General features: G+C 38.6%; 1 protein-coding gene across 5 annotated transcripts in view; it reads left to right on the forward strand.

Moving 5' to 3' along the window:
* UTRN (utrophin) overlaps window positions 1-17,447 on the forward strand; it is a 1,395,536-nt gene that overhangs the window by 169,350 nt on the left and 1,208,739 nt on the right. The window lies entirely within an intron of this gene.

The following is a 17,447-nucleotide window of genomic DNA, read 5'->3' on the forward strand; positions in this document are numbered from 1 at the left end:
GACTGTGATACAATTGCAGTGCCAGAGAAATTGTGTAGATTGGATAAATACTATGCAGTGCCGGTGTGCACTGATGTTTTTCCAATACCTAAAAGGTTTACAGAAATTATTACTAAGGAATGGTATAGACCAGGTGTGCCGTTTTCTCCCCCTCCTATTTTAAAAAAATCTTTCCAATAGACGCCACCACACGGGACTTATGGCAGACAGTTCCTAAGGTGGAGGGAGCAGTTTCTACTCTAGCAAAGCGTACTACTATCCCTGTCGAGGACAGTTGTGCTTTCTTAGATCCAATGGATAAAAAGTTAGGGGGTTACCTTAAGAAAATGTTTATTCAACAAGGTTTTATCCTACAGCCCCTTGCATTCATTGCTCCTGTCACTGCTGCTGCGGCGTTCTGGTTTGAGTCTCTGGAAGAGGCTTTACAGGTTGTGACTCCATTGGATGACATACTTGACAAGCTTAGAGCACTTAAGCTAGCCAATTCTTTTGTTTCTGATGCCATTGTTCATTTGACTAAACTAACGGCTAAGAATTCTGGTTTTGCTATCCAGGCGCGCAGAGCGCTGTGGCTTAAATCATGGTCAGCTGACGTTACTTCAAAGTCTAAGCTGCTTAACATTCCCTTCAAGGGGCAGACCCTATTCGGGCCTGGTTTGAAGGAGATTATTGCTGATATCACTGGAGGAAAAGGTCATGCCCTTCCTCAGGATAGGTCCAAATCAAGGGCCAAACAGTCTAATTTTCGTGCCTTTCGAAACTTCAAGGCAAGTGCGGCATCAACTTCCTCTAATGCAAAAAAAGAGGGAACTTTTGCTCAGTCTAAGACGGTCTGGAGACCTAACCAGGCCTGGAACAAAGGTAAGCAGGCCAAAAAGCCTGCTGCTGCCTCTAAGACAGCATGAAGGAACGGCCCCCTATCCGGTAACGGATCTAGTAGGGGGCAGACTTTCGCTCTTCGCCCAGGCGTGGGCAAGAGATGTCCAGGATCCCTGGGCGTTGGAAATTATATCCCAGGGATATCTTCTGGACTTAAAAGCTTCCCCCCCAAAAGGGAGATTTCACCTTTCACAATTATCTGCAAACCAGATAAAGAGAGAGGCATTCTTACACTGTGTACAAGACCTCCTAGTTATGGGAGTGATCCATCCAGTTCCAAAGGAGGAACAGGGACAGGGATTTTACTCAAACCTGTTTGTGTTTCCCAAAAAAGAGGGAACCTTCAGACCAATTTTGGATCTAAAGATCTTAAACAAATTCCTCAGAGTTCCATCATTCAAGATGGAGACTATTCGTACCATCCTACCTATGATCCAGGATGGTCAATACATCACTACAGTGGATTTAAAGGATGCTTATCTTCACATTCCTATACACAAAGATCATCATCGGTTTCTCAGGTTTGCCTTCCTAGAAAGGCATTACCAGTTTGTAGCTCTTCCCTTTGGATTACATCAACCATCAAGGGGGAACAAGGAGTTCCCTAGCGATGTTAGAAGTCTCAAAGATAATTCGCTGGGCGGAGATTCACTCTTGCCACCTATCAGCTATCCATATCCCAGGTGTAGAGAACTGAGAGGCGGATTTTCTAAGTCGACAGACTTTTCATCCGGGGGAGTGGGAACTCCATCCGGAGGTGTTTGCACAATTGGTTCATCGTTGGGGCAAAACAGAACTGGATCTCATGGCGTCTCGCCAGAGCGCCAAGCTTCCTTGTTACGGATCCAGGTCCAGGGACCCTAAGGCAACGCTGATAGATGCTCTAGCAGCGCCTTGGTCCTTCAACCTGGCTTATGTGTTTCCACCGTTTCCTCTGCTCCCTCGTCTGATTGCCAAAATCAAGCAGGAGAGAGCATCGGAGTCCACCATGGACTCTGCCGCTGAGACAGGACCTTCTACTTCAAGGTCCTTTCAACCATCCAAATCTAATTTCTCTGAGGCTGACTGCCTGGAGATTGAACGCTTGATTTTATCAAAGCGTGGTTTCTCTGAGTCAGTCATTGATACCTTAATTCAGGCACGAAAGCCTGTCACCAGGAAAATCTATCATAAGATATGTCGTAAATATCTTTATTGGTGTGAATCCAAGGGCTACTCATGGAGTAAGGTCAGGATTCCCAGGATATTATCTTTTCTCCAAGAAGGAGAAAGGATTGTCAGCTAGTTCCTTAAAGGGACAGATTTCTGCGCTGTCTATTCTTTTGCACAAGCGTCTGGCGGATGTTCCAGACGTTCAGGCATTTTGTCAGGCTTTAGTTAGAATCAAGCCTGTGTTTAAACCTGTTGCTCCACCTTGGAGCTTAAATTTGGTTCTTAAAGTTCTTCAGGGGGTTCCGTTTGAACCTTTTCATTCCATAGATATCAAACTTTTATCTTGGAAAGTTCTTTTTTTGGTGGCTATTTCCTCGGCTCGTAGAGTTTCTGAGTTATCTGCCTTACAATGTGATTCTCCTTATCTGATCTTCCATGCAGATAAGGTAGTTCTGCGTACCAAACCTGGGTTTTTACCTAAGGTGGTATCTAATAAGAGTATCAATCATTGTTGTTCCATCATTGTGTCCTAATCCTTCTTCGAAGAAGGAACGCCTGTTACACAATCTGGACGTGGTTCGTGCTTTAAAGTTTTACTTACAAGCTACTAAAGATTTTCGTCAAACATCTGCTTTGTTTGTTGTCTACTCTGGACAGAGGAGAGGTCAAAAGGCTTCGGCAACCTCTCTTTCTTTTTTTGGCTAAGAAGCATAATCCGCTTAGCCTATGAGACTGCTGGCCAGCAGCCTCCAGAAATGATTACAGCTCATTCTGCTAGAGCTGTGGCTTCCACATGGGCCTTTAAAAATGAGGCTTCTGTTGAACAGATTTGCAAGGCGGCGACTTGGTCTTCGCTTCATACTTTTTCAAAATTCTACAAAATTGATTCTTTTGCTTCTTCGGAGGCTATTTTTGGGAGAAAGGTTTTACAGGCAGTGGTACCTTTCGTTTAAGTACCTGCCTTGTCCCTCCCTTCATCCGTGTACTTTAGCTTTGGTATTGGTATCCCACAAGTAATGGATGATCCGTGGACTGGATACACCTTACAAGAGAAAACATAATTTATGCTTACCTGATAAATTTATTTCTCTTGTGGTGTATCCAGTCCACGGCCCGCCCTGTCATTTTAAGGCAGGTATATTTTAATTTTAAACTACAGTCACCACTGCACCCTATGGTTTCTCCTTTGTCTGCTTGTTTTTGGTCAAATGACTGGATATGGCAGTTAGGGGAGGAGCTATATAGCAGCTCTGCTGTGGGTGATCCTCTTGCAACTTCCTGTTGGGAAGGAGAATATCCCACAAGTAATGGATGATCCGTGGACTGGATCCACCACAAGATAAATAAATTTATCAGGTAAGCATAAATTATGTTTTTATACTTCATGACTGAAAGTCCACTTTATTTGTTCCACTGGTAAATCCTCGTGTTTCACAAATGCTAGGATTTACCATCACTTTAAATTGTTTACAAATAGCTTCTTTTACCTTCATGTTGTCATTTGAAATTACTACTTTTGCTGTTAAAACCAACTCAATCCATTTGAAATGTGATTTGCATACAATGAATTGAAAGTTATTGTAGAATATAACAGAAGACCATAGTTCACGTATGGGATTTAAACTAAATTAAATATTCAAAAATTTTAAATTAAATGTTATAAGATATTAAAAAACAAACAAACCAAAAAAACAAACCATTTTAATAAACATGGGAGTGGGACGTAAAGAACTAACGAGTCACAAAATTGCCCATAACTCCCTTTTTAATGCCACCCATACTAAGCAATCTTGGCTGCTACAATTTAGGATTATTACATTGGAAATCCTAAGGAAAAGCTGGACCAATAGATTGCGAACACAATTTGGAAAAAGTCTCTTCAGTAACGTGGTTCAAATATTAAACAAAGTCAAAACTTAAAGGAATATTAAAAATACACATGCACTGTAACTTTTCTGTAACAAAAAGAAATAACAAACAAAATTACACAAAGCAAACATTTAAAATAAAAAGGAGAAAATAACAATAACCTATATAACTTTATAGTCTCTGCCCAAGAGAAATTGGAGGAAAAAATGCTATTGTCTGGTGCATCAGATTTCTGGGAAGTCCACTTTCAGAAAGGGGGCTAGGAATGTAGCCACCCCTTTTATGGCCGTGTTCTATCAGATTCTGCTCCTTTGTCAGAATCTGCTACCTCTGATTGCGCATGCTCTGTATTACGTAATCGCACTCCAGATATGTTAAAAAGGAATGTGTAGAATGCGTAAATCGGCAGCATGCACACTGAGATGTAGCAGATTCTGACATGGAAGTTATGCTGTCGGATTTTGCTGCTGGAAATAAATGCGCGCATGCTCAGTTCAAGCTCTTGTAACGGTCAACAATAAAAGTGTGTCCTACACGCACATTTATATGTAATTTTTATGTGGAATCTTTATATATTTTCTTAGTATATATATATATATATATATATATTGTCATGGTGGATGATAAAAGCATGTCCTACACACACACACACACACACACATATATATATATATATATATATATATATATATATTTACTGAGAAAATATATAAATACACATTCCATATAAACATTATATATAATTGTGGGTGCAGGACACGCTTTTATGTTATACTGTGACACTATATACTGAGAAAAATGCTAACCATCATCTGTGCCTTCAGTGCGTTATAATCTTTTTGCTGGTGGTGTGTGTGTTTGTATATTCGTGTGTGTATGTGTGGGTGTATTAATATGTGTATATATGTTGGAAAAATGGCGCAGATAGACTTGATTGCCACAGGGTTGCCACAAACCTTAAATATCTGCGAAGAGTAATAAAGCAAAGCGCAATAAGACGAGGTATGCCTGTGTGTGTGTGTGTGTGTGTGTGTATATATATATATATATATATATATATATATATATATATATATATATATATATATATATAATAAAGATGAAGGAGTCACTCACAGGGTCTTGTATCCAAATACCATTGTATTTTATTGACGTTTCGGGGTCTCCCCCGTTTTCAAAATAAGCACAACAGATTGTAAAAACTTACCCCCTTTATACCCCTGCAAATTTATCACTGTTAAACGGCGTACACGGCCGCAAACCGGAAGTTACACAGCGTCACGTGACACTGACGTCACGCACATCACCATGGCAACCGGAAGCTAAGTCGCAAGTGCCGTCTGTGAGTTAAAAACAATGTATACAAGCGTCATGGTATAGTCAGCTCTTACCTATTTACAATAAACGGATTACACAATATGGTTATATATCACACGGATCTGACTAGGATGATACAATAGCCTGGTATAACAGGCACAATAGGTCTAGCAATCAACAACGCTACTGACAACACACTGTAGTTAAGACAGAACAGTTGCGTGCTATGTCCATAACAAGGTCTAGTCCAAGTCCCTAATAAACATCTTTAAAACAATGTTTTGAAAATGTTGGGAGCAGCCTTGTGAGAGCAGAAGCGTAACAAGAAACCCAGTATAGTGAGATATATGCAACATTATGACAATTCCGTGTCCTCTTAAGGAGAAATGTATTGAGCTAAATTAAAGATGATAAAGATAGGAAACTTCCGATAGAAAAAACTAATGGAAAATACTAGTGGGTTAATCTGCGGTGGCAGCTCCCCGGGGGTACATGCAGGAAGAAATAACATTAAGTGTATCAAACCACCCCATATAGGCAGTGTATATATTGCACACTATTGATACCAAGTGTCAAAATATTTTTATATATAATGTAGACAAAAGTGAGAGCTAAACTCGGGAGCTATAGAGAAGCAGGCTATATAACAAATCTACAGAAAACCTCATGTTTTACATATTCTTATGGTAATACTCATAATATGAGTTTAAGGCAACCCAGACGGAGTGACCCTACAGGCAATAATGCCAGTCCAGGTGTACGTTAAGGCCTCTGGGGTTCATAGTTCCCAAATTGAAAATTCATCTGGTTTCCCTTTGTAAAAGGGTTTTGGCCCTGTTGCCACCCCTGGTAGGGGGAGGAATTTGATCGATAATAGTGTACTTGCGATCTGTTACCTTGTGTCTCGCCTCCGCAAAGTATCTTACTAAAGGCTGGTCAGAGGTTCCCTTGTCCAGAGCTGCCTGTATGGCCGAGCGGTGGTTGGCCATTCTGGTTCTGAGGTCATCCACCATCTTGCCCACGTAAAACATCCCGCAGATGCAGTGTAATAGGTACACTATGAATTTTGTGGTGCAGGTCACCCTGTGTCGGATCTTGAATTTTCTAGTCGAATAGGGATGATTAAAGAAATTGCCTGTGGTAAGCCCCCCACAGGTAGTGCATCCCAAGCAGCGAAAACAGCCCGGCTTGGTATTCAGCCAGGTTTAGCTGTTGTAGCATCATCTATGGTCCGTCTTGATTAGCTGGTCCCTGAGTGAGGTGGCCATACGGTACCCAATCCTGGGTGGTGCCATATTCCAAAATGCGTAGATCCTTGTCTGTGGTTAATAGGTTCGTTATTTCTGAGAGTATCTGCAATACCCTCTTTGCCCATAGTGTACGTTGTGGTGAAGGTCAATCTGTCTTCAGTTTCTCTGTTTTTCGAACCATGTAGTAGTTCCTGCTGTGAAACCTCCACTGTAGCTTATTTGCTATTTCTCAGGATCTTTGATTGGTATCCCCTCTGCCGGAATTTTCTTTCCATTTCTGACATTTGCATGTCTCTGCATTCTTTATCGGTATTGTTACCCCTTTAAATTGGGAGATAGGGAGTGCCTTTTCTTTTGCAAGATGTACCGAGTCCATGGATTCATCCTAACTTGTGGGATATTGTCCTTGCTGACAGGAAGTAGCAAAGAGAGCACCACAGCAGAGCTGTCTATATAGCTCCCCCCTTAACTCCACCCCCAGTCATTCTCTTTGCTGGCTCTAAGCAGGAAGGGTAAAGAGAAGAGGTGTTAATTTTTTGTGGGCACTCAGTTTATGTGAAGAAGACCTTTTTACCATGGGAGTGATCTGCCCAGTTCCGAAAACAGAACAGGGGCAAGGTTTCTACTCCAATCTGTGGTTCAAAAAAAAGAGGGAACCTTCAGACCAATTCTAGATCTCAAGATCCTAAACCAATTCCTAAGAGTTCCATCCTTCAAGATGGAGACCATTCGGACTATTTTACCAATGATCCAGGAGGGTCAATATAGGACTACCGTGGAACTAAAGGATGCGTATCTACACATTCCTATCCACAAAGATCATCATTAGTTCCTCAGGTTTGCCTTTCTGGACAGGCATTACCAGTTTTTGGCTCTTCCCTTCGGGTTGGCCACGGCGCCAAGAATCTTCACAAAGGTGCTAGGGTCCCTTCTGGCGGTCCTAAGGCCGAGGGGCATAGCAGTGGCGCCTAGACGACATCTTAATTCAAGCATCGACTTTCCAACTTGCCAAGTCTCACACGGACTTAGTGTTGGCCTTTCTAAGATCTCATGGGTGGAAGGTGAACGTGAAAAAGAGTTCTCTTCTCTTATTCCTCTCACAAGAGTTCCATTCCTGGGAACTCTGATAGATTCGGTGGACATGAAAATATTTCTGACGGAGGTCAGGAAATCAAAGATTTTAACCACCTGCCGAGCTCTTCATTCCATTCCTCGGCCGTCAGTGGCTCAGTGTATGGAGGTAATCGGACTTATGGTAGCGGCAATGGACATAGCTCCGTTTGCTCGCTTGCATCTCAGACCACTGCAACTATGCATGCTCAAACGGTGGAATGGGGATTAGGCAGATTTATCTCCTCAGATAAATCTGGATCAAGAGACCAGAGACTCTCTTCTTTGGTGGTTGTCACAGGATCACCTGTCCAGGGGAATGTGTTTCCGCAGGCCAGCATGGGTTATTGTGACGACGGACGCCAGCCTACTGGGCTGGGGTGCAGTCTGGAATTCCCTGAAAGCACAGGGTTTGTGGATTCGGGAGGAGGCCCTCCTACCGATAAATATTCTGGAATTAAGAGCGCTATTCAGTGCTCTTCAGGCGTGGCCTCAGCTGGCTTCGGCTGGATTCATCAGGTTTCAGTCGGACAACATCACGACTGTAGCTTATATCAATCATCAGGGGGGAACAAGGAGATCCTTGGCGATGATAGAAGTTTCCAGGATAATCCGATGGGCAGAGACTCACTCTTGCCATCTTTCAGCGATCTATATCCCAGGGGTGAAGAACTGGGAGGCAGATTTTCTAAGTCGTCACATCCGCGGGAGTGGGAGCTCCATCTGGAGGTGTTTGCTCAACTGGTTCAGCTATGGGGCACACCAGAATTGGATCTGATGGCGTCTCGTCAGAACGGCAAACTTCCTCGTTACAGATCCAGGTCAAGGGATCCTCAGGCAGTACTGATAGATGCTCGTTCAACCTGGCTTATGTGTTTCCACCATTCCCTCTCCTTCCGCGTCTAATTGCCAGAATCAAACAGAAGAGAGCTTCGGTGATTTTGATAGCGCCTGCGTGGCCACGCAGGACTTGGTATGCAGACCTGGTGGACATGTCATCTCTGCCACCATGGACTCTGCCACTGAGACGGGACCTTTTGATTCAAGGTCCATTCAAGCATCCAAATATAATTTCTTTGCAACTGACTGCTTGGAGATTGAACGCTTGATTTTATCAAAGCGGGTTTTCTCTGAGTCGGTCATAGATACCTTGATTCAGGCTCGAAAGCCTGTCACCAGGAAGATCTATCATAAGATATGGCGTAAATATTTTTTTTGGTGTGAATCCAAAGGCTACTCATGGAGTAAGATCAGGATTCCTAGGATTTTGTCTCAATAATCACCCAGAGAAAATACAAAACATGGAAGGGAACTGCATGTGGCTCTGGTGACATCACAGCTTTTTTGGAGTGCTATTTAGCACCCAGTGCTGGATGTTGCTGAGTCACAGGATGTGTACCTGGTCCGGTCTTGGAGTGCAGTTCCCTTCCATGTTTTGTATTTTCTCTGGGTGATTACATCCACCTGTGCACCCCTTCTTTGTTCTCAGTCTGTTTGGCTTTGTGAGCTTGCATGATGGTGTGGCTGTGTTAGGGACTCAGGCAGTGGAAAGGACCTTGACGTGGTGCCTGAGCTTTCCCATTTGGCCAGATGCGGTAACTAACCTTTCCAGTTGTGATTTTATCTTAGCTGTGAGCTAGCTGGTGAGTGCTGGGTGTTTTTATGTGTTGTATTACTTTTTGTTTGTAATCCCCCTTGTTTCTTGCACCCATTCCGGACTGGGGTTAACTGCCTGTGGCTCTGGTAACATCACAGCTTTTTTGGAGTGCTATTTAGCACCCAGGGCTGGATGTTGCTGAGTCACAGGATGTGTACCTGGTCCGGTCTTGGAGTGCAGTTCCCTTCCATGTTTTATATATATATATGTATCAGTGCTTGACGAATATGTTCAAAAATTAGGAGCCAGTAAGAATATTTAGGAGCCAGGCATATTTTTAGGAGCCAGACAGTTGGATATGTATATAAATATATGGAGAGTAACCCAAAAAGTTAGGAGCCAGGGGTAAAATTCTAGGAGCCAGTGGCTCCCAGGCTCCTGGGTTTGTCAAGCTCTGCTGTATATCTTGTGCACGCTAGCCGATTGGGAGTGCGGCCTGGAAGCAACTCTATAATGTTTGATTCATGTTACTAACAAAACATGTCTTAAAAAAGGCTTGAAGTTAAGCCGAAACTTTGACATCTGACTTTTATCATAATTGAGGATTATTTATTTTAAATCCTGTGAGTGTTCTTCTATTAACGATTAAATATATATATATATATATATATATATATATATATATATATATATATATATATCAAAACAAATATTTATTTTGATTTAAAGATCCACCAGAACAATTCTAGAAGCCATGCCCGTCTAGCTTCCAGGATTTGCCTCACCTAAACTATAGCCAAAATTAGAATTTTAATTAGAATTTTTTTCACGTGGTCTGTTTAGCTCTAAATTCATTTTTATTGGTTGGCATATACAATAAATTAGTCCACATGACAAGAGGTTTCTGTGCATCCAATAAATGAGACAATTTTCTGTCTTTTATTTCATGCTGACAAACCAACAAGGCATGTTAATGCAACTGCTTAGCTGAATTAAAATAAATTTTATTTTATGTGGACATCTGGGTTAGTAACAGAGGATGTGATTATATTATTCACAAGGAAATAAAAGTCACATTTAACCTGTTTAGGCTGTAATATTTAAATGTCACCACTTGAATTCTAAGATGTTTATAATGCAAAATAGTTCTCTCAGATTAACCCCTTCCTGCCGGAACTCATTTGTCTGTTTCAATGCAAGCAAAGCATCATGTAATAGTTCCTTCCTAGTGGTGCTAAAGCCCAGAGCATTTAGGACAGCATAGAACATCCTAATGGTGAGGAGTTGCTTCTTTTTGCGCAATTGTCTTTTTCACAGTGGAAAACATTCCAGAAGTATATATGTCTGATCCCGCTTAACAAGGTCATCCCAGCTCTGAAATACCAGGAATCTCCCCTGAACAAAGGAAGTGGCAACCCAGACGATCATTTCGCCTTGTCAGTGAGGTGCAGCCATATTCTCTCTACTCCTTACCATTTTATTTGTTTTCCTCCTGTACCCACAGCTCTTATTTTAACCTATTGCAGAAGCCAGACTGTAAAGCTTTGTATCTTTATATTGGACTCCACCATCTTGGTACATACGTATTGCTGACAAAAGCAGTGCACTTTCACAGATCAGTGACGTTGCTGGCTTTTTGACAGCTGTACTTTAGGTTAACTTGTACAATCAAAAGCAGAAGAGTTAGCTTTTCCTTCTAGTAAACGTTATCACTGTTTTAGTGTTAACATTTTTCTCTGCACGGGCATGTGAAGCATAACTAGATATTCTCAGTGCACCAGCATTTTAAATACTGCACCTGCTCAGAGTGCCAGTGGGGCTTGTATTATGTTGGCAATTAACAAATGTAGTCATTATCAGATGGTACAAGCATCTTAGGCTCGCTATGCAAGTGCTGTGTTGATAATGCTGGTGCATGGTGCATACTTAAATACACTCTTAAAACAGCTATAGCTTTTATTAGAAGCATTTTTGCTAATACATGTATATTACATAAATGCTTCTTTTTCAAAACTGTAATGAATCCACGTAGATTTCAATTTTGACTGGAATGTCCCTTTAAATAAACATAAAAAGAAAAATCCCTCAGGAATAGATTGGAAGACGACAATATCACTATGGATGTGCACTGCTTCTCTCACAGGATACAAGAATACTTACATTCTTGAGATTTAAAATACTCAGTTTCTAGAGCTAAATTACATAAAAACAGGCAAAATAAATATTTAAAATATTTTATTATATATATAAATCTGCTTATATATAAAAAGTTACTGTCATTTTAAAATGATTGTAATTAGTTTTTAAGGCTCCATATAATTCCTGAGTGATATTGGATACCATTCACTGAATTATATATTAAACTTCCAAATTAAACAAGAAAACCTCTCCCTGGTGCAGGTGTGTTCTGATCATAGGGAGTAAAAGGGAGAGATTACAATCGGAGGTAGGATGTATAATGCAGTTTTATGACATCGGCAAATTATGACAAATGTTACAAATTGTTTTCCACGGAAAATGTTGCCAGCTGGGTGGCATTATGAAATAGCCATCTGGGGGCAGTGTAATACTTTGAAAAATTCTGTTATTTATTTATGTAATTAAAGGGATATTAAACCTAAAAAAAATGATTTCATGATTCAGATAGATCATACAATTTTAAACAACTTTCTAATTTACTCCTATTATCAACTTCGTTTTCTTGCTATCTTTATTTGAAAATGCAGGAATCATTCTAAGCTAAGGAGCCGGCCCATTTTTTGGTTCAGCACCATGGATAGCGCTTGCTGATTAGTTATTACATTTAGCCACCAATCAGCAAGCACAACTCAGGTGCTGAGGCAAAAATGGGCCAACTCCTAAGATTACATTCTTGCTTTCAAATAAAGATAGCAAGTGAACGATAAACAATTGATAATAGGAGTAATTTAGAAAGTTGCTTAAAATTGCATGTTTCATCTGAATCATGAAATAAAAAAATTGGGTTTAATATCCCTTCAAATGGATAGAAAGGTCAAAATTGAACTCTGAATAGTGCATTTCAATTTGAAATAGAAGCATGTTTGCAGTAGCGCATCTGCACTATCTTACATGCAGATTTAACACTCTATACTATTGCTTGAGCGACAGGAAGTTAGGACTTGTATTATGAGTGCACAAATAGAAGCACCATTAATTATGCTTGAGCATTGTTAAAGCACCATTATATACAGTAGAATTGCATAATCAACAAATGCATAACAAAAAGGTAATGCAATAGAATTTACTCTGAATTTCAAATAAGCAGTAGATTTTTTTTAGTTCTGTTTAAATTTGAAATGTCTTCCTTTTGCCAGCCCCATGTATCATGTGACAGCCATAAGTAAATCCCAGACTCATATACATCATATTCACTATGAACTCTTGCACATGCTCAGTAGGAGCTGGTGTCTCATAAATTGTACATATAAACAAGATTGCGCGCAATTTGATAATAGAAGTAAATTGTAAAGTTGCTTAAAGGGACATAAAACCCAAAACATTTATTTCATGATTCAGATAGAGAATGCAATTTTAAACAACTTTCCAATTTACTTCTATTATTTAATTTGCTTCCTTCTCTTATCATTTACTGAAAGGTTTATCTAGGCAAGTTCATGAGCAGCAGAGAAACTAGGTTCTTGCTGTTGATTGGTGGCTACATTTATATATTGAATGTGATTGGCTCACCCATGTGTTCAGTTAGAAACTAGTAGTGCATTGCTGCTTCAACAAATGATACCAAGAGAATGAAACAGATTAGATAATAGACGTAAATTAGAAAGTTGTTTAAAATTGTATTCTCTATCTGAATCATGACAGGAAATTTTTGGGTTTCATGTACCTTTAAAATGGTCTGCATTATCTAATTAATGAAAGGCAAAATGTTACTTCAGTGTCCCTCAAATGTACAATAGCGCTAATATATTTGCACTTAACTTGTAATCTAGGCCATTTTACAGATTTCCCCAATGTGCCAACCATTTACTACAGCTTATGGTATGATTGATATGTGTTTAGCTACTTAAGTGAACATGAAAGTTATTAGGCATTGGCGAATGTGTTTATATTCGAATTTGAATGTTAGAACAAATGTTATTGTAGAAATTATATTTACATTAATAGAATGTTGATAAGAACGAATATTCTTAAAAATTCTATTATCGAATGTTATTTACAGTTTTCGAATGTCGCATTGGAATTCAAATATTACATTTATAAAACACAATTGTAGACTAGAAATACTATTTCGAATTCGAATGTCACATTCAAATTCGAATGTCACATTCAAATTTGAATATTACATTTATAAAACACAGTATTAGACTAGAAATACTATTTTGAATTTGAATGTTACATTCAAATTCAAATTTGGCATTCAAATTCGAATATTACATTTATTAAACAGTTGGAGACTAGAAATACTATTTTGAATCGAATGTTACATTCGAATTTGAATGTCACATCAAATTTGAATATTACATTTAAAAAACACAGTATTAGGCTAGAAATACTATTTCGAATTCGAATGTAGCATTCAAATTCGAATATTACATTTATTAAACACAGTTCTAGACTAGAATTACTATTTCAAATTCCAATGTCACATTCGAATTGGAATATTACATTTCGAAATTGAATGAATACATAGCTAAACATTCTATTATTCGAACTAACATTTTGGAATTTTATTGAAAAATTCAAAAACGAAAATTCAAAAATAGAATGTTAGAATGTTATGTAAACATTCGAAATTCGATTTGAACGAATGTATCAAAATTCGTTTTAAATTTCGAATTTTTAGAAACATTCACCCATCTCTAGTTATATGCTAGCAACAGGACAATACAAAAGTTCTTAAAAACACACACATTTGCACTGTTATGTCAATTTAAAGGATACTAAACCCAATTTTTTTTCTTTCATGAGTTAAATAGAGCAAGCAATTTTCTAATTTACTCATTATTAAATATTCTTCGTTCTCTTGCTATCTTTATTTGAAAGGCATCTACGCAAAGGATCCAGCCAATGTTTGGTTCAGAACACTGGACAGCACTTGCTTATTGGTGCTATTAGCATGCACGACCCAGGTTGTGAACAAAAAATGGATCGGGTTCTAAACTTACATTTTTGTTTTAAAATAAAGAATGAAGAAAATTTTATAATAGGAGTAAATTAGAAAGTTGCTTAAAAAATTGTCTGCTCTATCTGAATAATGATTTTTTTGTTCAGTTTCCCTTTAAGTACAATTTAAACAGGTGGAGTTATTTTAAAGATCCTGCTAATATAAAATATTTAAGTTGGGGGGGAAAAAAATCTATGATCTATATCTGTCTGTCCTATCTATCTATCTATCTATCTATCTATCTATCTATCTATCTATCTATCTATCTACACAGTGTACATATATTTATTTAAATATAGCCACTGAGAGGATTTATCTTATGAAAATGTTCCAGCCATTTGACCTAAGTAGTAATCAAAACTTATTTCACAGCCAGATTAAATCCATTTGAAGCTCTACAATCTCTTTACTTGCTGCTTTCCAGATATGACACAGTTCACATGATGCAACTGTGTTTTTAACAGCATTGTTACTGCTTCTATTCTGGAGGTGGATTTCCCAATAAGGAATTTAGGGAATTTTGCCCTCTGGATTACAAATGCCTAATTGCTCTTAATGCTTTTTTGTTCTTGTAGAGAAAATTCCTTTACATAATACGTTGGTGTGAATCAAATGCACATTCAACTCTGTATATTCGAATTACACAGTGTGGTGCTTTTTTCTGTAAATGGTTAGTTTGTGTCATATGTGCTTAAAGGGACACTAAACCCAATTTTTTTCTTTCATGATTCATATAGAGCATTCAATTTTAGTCACTTTCTAATTTACTCCTATTATCATCTTTTCTTCATTCTCTTGCTATCTTTATTTGAAGAACCGGAATAAAAGCTTAGGAACCGACCCATTTTAGCTAAATCATCTGGGTAGCGCTTTCTGATTGATGTCTAAATGTAGCCACCAATCAACAAGCGCTATCCACAGTGCTGAACCAAAAATAGGCCGGATCCTAAGTTTTCATTCCTGCTTTTTCAAATAAAGATACCAAGAGAATGAAGAAAAATTGATAATAGGAGCAAATTAGAAAGTTGCTTAAAATTACATGCTCTATCTGAATCATGAAAGAAAAAAATTGGTTTAGTATCTTTTTTTATTATTAAACCTCTTAAGGACGTCGCTGTTCATTTAATGGGGATTGCATTACTAATAGCGTGGTCTCCCCACCAGCAGCGAAACCGTAATATTTCCTGTTACCAGAAGGGTGAAGGGAGGGTACAATAGGCCGCTTGGGGCATAACCTGCGTTGTTAGCAAGGAAACCCTTAACGACCCGCGACGTATATGGTCATGGACTTCACGGTCCTTAAGGTGTTAAAAATTATTGATTTTTATCCACCCTGTGCTTTACAGATGTGTCACTATCCACCAATAAAGCAGTGTGACATCTGGTTATAATCTAGTGACCTTAAAAGACATAAAACATTTTAGGTTTGTAATATAATATCAGACCTCTCTGTGAAATTGTCATGTTTGGTGCTTTACCCTCTGTCCTTCCCGCAGCTTCGACAGTCATGGTAAATGCCTAACTCTGCCCATGAAACATCCTGCCCACAGCAAATTCTTTGCTTTGTCCCTGCTATTATGGCTTCACCCACCAAACACCAGTGCGCTACAGCACACAACCCACAAGTTCCCCTTATCTCCCTGTTGCGGATAGCTTCTGGGAAATGTTGGGAGGCATGTAACATATTTAATTATTGTTCCAAGAAATTTTGCAATATACGTTCATTATTTAGTTTGCCCCTTTTCTTTAAACCCCCTTTTTTTCCTTCTAATTCCCTTTACAAAATGGAAATGCATTCTGATGATTTCACAATGCTAACCCTACTACATATCTATCAGTGACTGGCCTCTGCAGTGGTAAAAAGATAAGATACTGCATGCAGTTGCTTGGCTAACTGGAATGCAGAAATAGTGTGGTCTCTCAGCTGATAGAGAAACCTGTGCTTTTACAGCCCTGGAAGACCCTTGCAACAGTCAATTGTGACAAACTTGCCCCCTCTGCTCTTGTGCAGCCAATCATACAAGAGCAGGACATGTCAGTCATTCTGAAATAAGAAGTTCTGGTGATTTATTATCTCTGCTGCCTCTGAGGTAGGAGATAGGATAAGAAGCAGGAACTGCTACTTTAAGGGATTGAAAACAACTTGAGATTTTGATATAAAATGTTTAGTTGTGCATTTTGAAACAACTTTGCAATATATTTTCATTCTATATTTTGCCCGCTTTTAATGTAGCTTTGCTCTGAAAATTGAACAATTTCTAATTCTCAGAAATTGAAATGCATACTGCTGACTTCTCAAGGTTAACTTTGCTACATATCTGTGCCTAATTGGCTGTATCAGAAAACCACTTCAAAGCAAAGCATTTTATACTAACTTTATGACAGTGTTGTCGGTCGATTAAAGCCAAGATTACAAGTTATGCACTAAAGCGGGTGCGTAAAAAACACCAAAAAATTTGCGGTATCGCACTCTGTAATTATAGAGTGTTTACTGTCTCTTTAAATTTGTAGTTGCAGGCTTTGCTTATGTGAGTTTGCACCTCAGCATTTCAAAAGCTGATACATTTTGCATAATTATTACCTATCACATGTTTTTATTATACAAAATAACAAAATACTAAAAATAAGATAAACTTATATTATCAGTTTTTCTTTTTAAACCACTAAACTATTTCTTAAAGGGACACCGAACTCACATTTTTTGTGTGATTCAGATAGAGCATGCGATTTTAAGCAACTTTCTAATTTACTCCTATTATCAATTTTTCTTCGTTCTCTTGCTATCTTTATTTGAAAAAAAAATGCATCTAAGCTTTTTTTGGTTCAGTACTCTAGACAGCACTTTTTTATTGGTGGATGAATTTATCCACCAATCAGCAAGAACAACCCAGGTTATTCACCAAAAATGGGCCGGCATCTAAACTTACATTCTTGCATTTTAAATAAAGATACCAAGAGAATGAAGAAAATTTGATAATAGGAGTAAATTAGAAAGTTGCTTAAAATGCCATGCTCTATTTGAAACATGAAAGAAAAAATTTGGGTTCAGTGTCCCTTTAACCTTTATTTTCGAATAGAGAACAAAGGTAACTTTTATGTAAACAACTGTCGGAATAATTCATGATTCAGA

This window comes from Bombina bombina, chromosome 4 (genome assembly GCF_027579735.1).
Source record: "Bombina bombina isolate aBomBom1 chromosome 4, aBomBom1.pri, whole genome shotgun sequence".
Taxonomy (NCBI): Eukaryota; Metazoa; Chordata; class Amphibia; order Anura; family Bombinatoridae; genus Bombina; species Bombina bombina.